Here is a 7,445-nt window from a genome sequence, read left to right on the forward strand (position 1 = left end):
ATTTGTCCTCCTTTCTGTCACTCATATAGTCAAACTTTTTTGCTTAAAAAAAAAAAAACCTGTCGTGGTCTGTGCGTTGTTTCTGTCCATCATTCAGTCTGTCTCTATTTCAGCAGGTCATTCAGTCAGTCATTCAATGTAGCATTTTATAAAATTCTGTGCACATTTGTCAACAATTTTACGGTGTGACGTGTTTTCATGCGCATATATTTGGCTTTTTACGGTATGACGTGGATTGTCTTCCGCGTTGAAGTAAAATAAAGTTTCGCTTTCAAAGGTTAGCTGCTTGTCTCAGCGTATCTGTTGTGTAGTTTTATGCGTATAATTTTGGGAAGTGTGCGCGATACTGTAAGTATACACTGTTTACATTTAATAACATGGCTTTCGTCGTTATTAAAAACTGGCAGGAAGCACGTAAAATTTCCCCTGATTTTTGGCATATATATATAAAATAGCACCAGCGCTCGTTTTTCCTATTATTTCCGCACAAAAAAAAAAAAAAAAAAAAACATTTATTGTTTTTCTTTTTTTTCTAACAGTTGCACGTATTGGAATTAACGCAGTTTTTAAATGTTATATTATTTTTTAAAAAAAAAAAAACTTTTGCATCTAATTGTGAAATTTTCGATTTGTATTTTTTCCCCAAACTCCTTCCAATAAAATATGAATCGACAAATACTAAAAACTTGGGGGGGAAAAAGTGTGTACTATCTACATTCAGAGGAAATAGTGTAGGATTTAATTACAGTAGTTGCAGTAAAGTGATAATAGTAAAAATGGTTTAAACTCTGCTCTTCATTTGTATCATTTCAATAATCATTATTTTCATCTTTATCTGGACACCCAGCTTCCTCTGTATAGGACAGGTGTGCTTTGTTTTCTAGAAGATTAGTTTCCACTGAAACACTGTCACTGTAAATCTTTTTTAAGAACACACACACACGATTTGTATAAAAGAATGTAATCGAAAAATGAAAAAATTCCGGCTGCTAATGGGTTAATGTATCTCTTGTAACCCGTTGCTTGTAATGGCTTTCAAATTGCTGCCGTCTTCTAACGCGTTTTCCCTCCGCGCCTTCAGTGAATTCCAGGGGAACTTCTGTTTTCGCGTTCAAGTGGAATCCGGGGCTGTGGCGACAATGGAGGAAGAGGAGGAGGTTGATGTAGGAGGAGTGGAGATTCCAGGAGGCTTCTCTGCGGAGATCTACGCTGCGGAGTCTATGGCAGCTGACATGGACCCCTGGATTAAGTTTGACGCACTCAAGACACCCCGAGCTGAGTTTGAGGGCTGGCTGAAGTCAAACCGACCATCACAAGTCATGCGGTATGGGGACGGGGAAGACGGATCCTCCCCAGTAGGCTGGATCGCAGTGTATGGCCCAGACGAATTTCCCAACTCAGGTGACGTTGTCGGTCTCCAGGAATCCTGGGAGAAGCTGCTAGCCAGTGGCAGGCTGGTGGATTTCCAAACGGTGAAAGAGCTGGCGCTGAACCACAATGTGCTGACGGGCAAGTGGCTGATGCACCTGGACACCGGATTCAAGGTGGACCACGCTTGGGAATGCATTGCCAGAGCCACCATAGAGGGGAAGATTTCTGCGGCGAAAGTGAGCCCACGCGGACGTGAATCGGACGGTCAGCATGTCATCTGTGTCTATAACCAGACGTTTACAAATGCAAGTGATAAGGCTGGATTCAGTCATCCGGGCCACGGGGGTCAAGTGTCCACTGTTCTATAAGCCTGATGTCTACACTTACTTAGGCATCTACCGCAACAACCGCTGGAAGCTATGCCCCACGATTTACGAGAGTAGGTTTGACCTCGAATGTGTTCCACGCCGCTCCCATATTGTCAACAGGGTAACTGGATTGGTCGTCACATGAGACTGACTGACAAAGGAGTGGAAGGTGTGTCCAGTCAGTTATATGTATCGGATGGTGTAATTATGAAATATTTTGAGGATGTGTATCATATTAAAGCTCATATATGAAGAAGGACAAAGCGGAGTCCTCCAGCACTACTACGCGTGCAGCCTTTTACCCTTTGTTAGAAGCAGCCGTGTGGCAAAAATGTTTACCTGAAATATCCTACACACCTCAATATAAATTGATTTAAAATTAATTTAAATTGCCTAATGAAAATTTTTTTTTTTTTTTTTTTTTTTAAGACTTGGGTGTGTTTTAAATGTCTATCAAAGAACACCAAAGAGGCAGAATTGTATTATCTCTGCCAAATTGTCGTTCATACAGTTTTTTTTTTGTCACGTGTAAGGTGTTTACAACATGCTATGTCATTTTCAACTTTGTCAGCACTAAAATAACCATTTATATCTAAAATTGATAGTTTCAACATTTTTGGTTTGGCAACTGTGCATCTTTTAACAACAGTGATGCCATGAAGAAGAGGGCAACATGTTTCTTGAGCTTGGGATTGCTGTTATTTCCTTGGGAAAATATTCACATTCAGATGTATTGTGTGATCTATAGCTGTGCCTTATTTACCTGTTGTTCCTCATCACAACAAGACATTAGGTAAAAATATAATGGAGGTAAATTCACATACAAATTGTATCTGATCCAGTGATTTCTGTATAACAATCATGTTTGTTGCTTTTTATGTTTAGGCACTGTTGCAGTGTTTTGGCTATAGAACTCTAAAGTGCACGGTTTCCGTAAAGTTCATAATAGATGGTTTTAAATTGATACAGTACTTTTTTCTTACATTGACAACGATACAGATGCAGCAACTGACAATCACATATACATATATTTGCAAGAGACAATTATATTTAATTGTAAAGACAAAACTGGTGGTTAAATCACTACAGTAGTTCATTAAGTACAAGCAGTGCCCTCATTACCAATGTATTAGTGATGAAGTTGTGTAGAGGTTGCCAGCTGGCAAAAGAGGAGAGAAACTCAAGATTAACATTCACCTGCAGATCCTCTTGGGGTTAGTAGGGGAGGGGTTATGGTCACAAAAATTAGATTGACTCAGGCCAACTGTCTGGATCATTGCCCCACCAGGCACCAGTATATTTCTAACAAAATTAAGTAATTGTCTGGTTAAGTTCCATCATCAGATTCCAAGAGCCTCATGCCTCATATTCTGTGATCTGGAGCATTTTATCCATTCTGCATCTCGAATAAAGGGCAAAGAAGAAATTAAGAAGATTAAATCAACATGCAAATAGACACATTTAGACTCCAGACCTTCATCAGCACGTACAGATATTAATGAAACATAAGTAAATAGAGAACATACAATATCATGTACCCCACAGTTTCATGTCATAGATCTTTCTTTGTCCGGTCAGGTGTCTTTATGTGTAACATCCTTTGTCCGGTGATTTTCGTTGTGACATGATATTGTAAGTCACATGACATTGTAGAGTCCCTATTTATTTACATTTCACTCGTGTCTGTACAAACTGATCGTGGACAAATTTCATTAATTTAAATTTCACATTGTATTAAATCCATTTGTAGTGATGAGTGCTGCCCTAAGCACACTTTATTCTAGTAAAGAAACATCAACAACCCAGCATGCGCTGGGTTGCGCAGCACCTGCTGGACAGTACAGTTATCAGTATCATTCCCTTCTGGGCCTTCCAGTGGGCTGGCAGACTGCACTCCCTGGGGTACAGGTTCATCCTGTTCCAATCCCCCCGCTTGGATGTGCATCAAGGGGTTCAGTGCCAGCCATTCCACTCTTTCAGCCTAGGAGTCCAGTGTCTCCAGGTTTGGTGGAATGTGGGATGGGATCCCTGGGCAGGCTGGAAAAGTCTCAAATATAAGTCCTGAATATATGTATAATTATGAGAAATACTCATTGCGCTGTTTGTCACCTAGTTTTTAACCGTGGACTCTGGAACACCAGGCAGGAGTTGTGGACACTGTGGAGGTGAGTTGAATGAAATTGTCACACATTCCTACTCTGGGTGTGTTTTGCTAATGTTCACGGAAACACAAGTGATGTTCACTCTGCATCAGACTAGCCTTTGCAAGTAGGTAAACAAGGAAATACAATTAGAAGTAGATAGGAAAAAAATTATCTTTGAAAATTCATAACTCAAATGTTCACAACAAGGATCCAGTGTAGTTTTTTTTATAATGTGACTTTCTTTGTATCTTGGTCTAACTTTCCTTAATGTAACTAACTTTTTTGTTTTATACATTGGGCTGCTTGAGATAATCTCACAAATATTCCTTAAATGTATTATCAATAGTGTTATTTATAATGGAAAAAAGCATGAACACTGAGAGAGTGTGGAGGTAGTTGTCCGAATACCATATTCACTAGCATTTATTTGCAAAAGCTACAAATAGTTCAAGTTGTTTTTATTGTCATTCCTCTATATAGCTTGTATACAGTGGAACGAAATGTCGTTTCTCCGGAGACCATGGTGCATCACAGAACAGAGTACAAGACAGTAAATATACAGGACAGGACGTGGACGCACATGGGCTGTGAACTGTAGGCAGTTTTTAGTGTCTGGAGTCAGGCTGGGTTCGGTGTTTGACTGTGCCAGGTGAGCGTTGGGAGGCAGCAGGGTGTCGAGTATCTGACAGCCTCAGGGAAGAGATTGTTGCGGAGTCTGCTGGTGGTGGCACGGATGCTCCTGTACCTTCTGCCAAATGGCAAAAGGGCGAAGAGTCCATGAGAGGGGTGATCCACAATGCTCAAGGCTTTATGAGGTGTCCGTGGTGGGTGGGACACCGATGATCTAATCTGAAATACACTGCCAACTCAATATAGAAACGAAACAGCACATAACATTATATCAAAATCCTCACGTGGCCTTTCCACACAGTGCCATCCTGATAATTGTCCTGTGAACTAAGCTGGAAAAAAAAGTGAAAGGAAAATGGTCACGTGCCCCCACACATGCTATATACTTCTGCACTAAGGCTGCCACGCTGCAATTTTAAAAAAGTTAATTTGTCATTTTTGGTCAAGGAAATGAGGGTAAAAAAAAAAAAGTTGTATTGTAGTTTTTTTTTTTTTTTTTCCCTCGGTTTCTGACGAACTCAGTTGATCAGTAACAGTGGTCGCTTTGCACCTACTTATTACCGGAAATAAACAGAAAACATGAATCTGATTGGCTCTTTATAGACATCTAGCCAATAGATTTTTTTTCCGGTTTGTGACCCTCTCTCAGTGAAAGACAAGAGGTGTCGAATCACAACGCCAGAACCCGATTGGTGGGCGTAACCGCCGCGCGTGACGTTTTTTTTCAAAGGGTGGGAACGAGATCGTTATCCGAAGTGCAGAGGAGGAAGGCCATTTTCTTTTCTGTGTGTGGTCAAAGCCGAGGTAAGCGAACATTCGAAGTAATGTGCGTTTTTCCTCATTACTGCCCGTTTTCCGTACTCGCTTTTTCGTCAACAGCAAAACCGAAGAATAATACCTAACACTAATAAAATTAGACGTTACCAACTACATGATTGTGGCCTAGCGCGTGACAAAAAAACCCCGGTCACTGACCACCGCTTTTCTCTTCAGTTAATTGTGAATTAATAGTTATTTTGTTTCGTTATCTTCTTCTGGGGGGCAAAAACACGAAAGTTGCTTTAGTCCAGAAAAGTGAAGCTGCTTCGGAGCTCAGCTCTACTAACTTGAAAACCAAATTCCATGCATGATAGTTAGTTTTACGTTCTCGTGTTCGGACTTGGGTCTGCCAGGGGGCTCGCGCCGGGAAGTTTGGTAGCGAGATGTGCTTGTGGATCGCTCGAATTATGTTGCGTAGTAATTAAAGGTGTACAGACCATTTGGATCGGAGTTTTTGGCAGTAGTTTCAGTCGTGTGTTTTGCCGTCGGCCTGGTGAAATGTGAAAGTTGGCGACTGTGTTATTGTTGAAGTTTGAGTGGGGCGCATTTGAGGCGGAAGGCCGTTGTCAGGCGTGGCTGCGTTACATATACGACACTGACTGCTCATTGATAAAATGTATGTCCTACGAATCCGGGCGCTGAGTCTGTGTGCCGCTATTTCTTGTAGCTGTTATGTATTTCTGGTAGACCTTTCCACCAGGAGCAGCGGGGTTATGTGCGCATTTTCCAGAGATCAATATAATTTTAATCGGAAATGGCTATTAATGATCGAATATACACCGTGTATAGACGATTAATCGAAAAGTAATTGAGCCTGTGGAATCTGTCGCTCCAAATTCAACATTTAGATCTGATCGCACTGTCACTGTGCTCCTCTTACCTACCTGATATCTAGGCAGTGTAGGGGGGACCACAATAAGTGTCAAAAAAAAAAAATACTAAGTTATTCCGATACAAATTAAAGTTCTTCATGTTGTGAAACGGTCTAGCAATGTTTACAAATACAATGTGAGGTTAACTCAATTTTCCTAAGTAAAATGCTAATTTTTTGCATTTATCTGGCAACAGGTACAGTGGGACTGATCATAGTGGTCAATCCAGTATCCTAATGTGTTTTTTTTTTTTTTTTTTTTTTTTTTTTTTTTTTTTTTTGTTCAAGTTAACAATTATGCCTTTATGCAGAAATGAAGAGCCATGTGAAATAGTTCCTGCCTGGTGGGCATTTGAAAGTAGATGAGGAAACTTGGGTCTGATTGTCATTTGTAGAAACATTTTGCAGATTTTAAAGTTCCTCTAATTGATTGATTCAATTAACATAATTCTAGATTGGCTTGGGCAGACTAGGAGTGCAGCTGACATCATTGTACTTTTTTATGTCTTTTAAATTGTGGTGACTATACGATTTTGCAACAGATGTTCTTTGTGATGAGGTTGGCAGAATACAGTAATACCTCGTTCTACGTCATTTCGTGTTGCGTCGATTTCGGCTTTATGTTGGTTTTTTGTTAAATATGGAGAAATACAATTTGTCGTCAGTCAAAATATTAAAAATTAACTTAAATCACTTAAGCAAAGTGTAAAATCAAAAAAATAAATGTTAAAATATATAAAATTATTGTAATCTATAAAATCAATTAAAAGCTTAAATTCTTATTTACCTGCCGTTCGGCACCAATAATGTTGAGTTCCGTCACGTGGTGGTGTTTGCCACCAGTTGATACAAACTTGTTTGTGCTATTTGGTGTCTCGTTTGCGTTTTTATTTGTGACTTTAATATTTGCCCCCATGGCTATGAAGAATTTATTTTTTTTTTCCTCCCTTTAGCATTGATTGAAGTGTATACACTTAAGGGGAATGCTTATTAGGGGTTTATAGGGGGTCTAAATCAGTTTTTTAGGGGTTATTTAGTTTTCCATGGGTTTATAGGGGGTCTAAATCAGTTTTTTAGGGGTTATTTAGTTTTCCATCGTTTTTTGACTTAAGTCGTGCCCTTTGGAACCAATTAACAAGGTAGGGCAAAGTATTACTGTATAATGTTAAAGCAGAGGTTGTGACAAATAGCAGAGGTTAGTGGTCTCTTTGTCTAACTTTATGTGGACTTGGATGGGGTTTT

At 39.7% G+C, this 7,445-nt stretch overlaps 1 pseudogene; it reads left to right on the top strand.

Moving 5' to 3' along the window:
• Positions 1–269: 269 nt before the first annotated feature.
• Positions 270–2,086, top strand: LOC114910263 (UPF0696 protein C11orf68 homolog pseudogene; annotated as a pseudogene).
• The last annotated feature ends 5,359 nt before the right edge of the window (positions 2,087–7,445 follow it).

The sequence above is a fragment of the Scleropages formosus genome, chromosome 3, assembly GCF_900964775.1.
Source record: "Scleropages formosus chromosome 3, fSclFor1.1, whole genome shotgun sequence".
NCBI lineage: Eukaryota > Metazoa > Chordata > Actinopteri > Osteoglossiformes > Osteoglossidae > Scleropages > Scleropages formosus.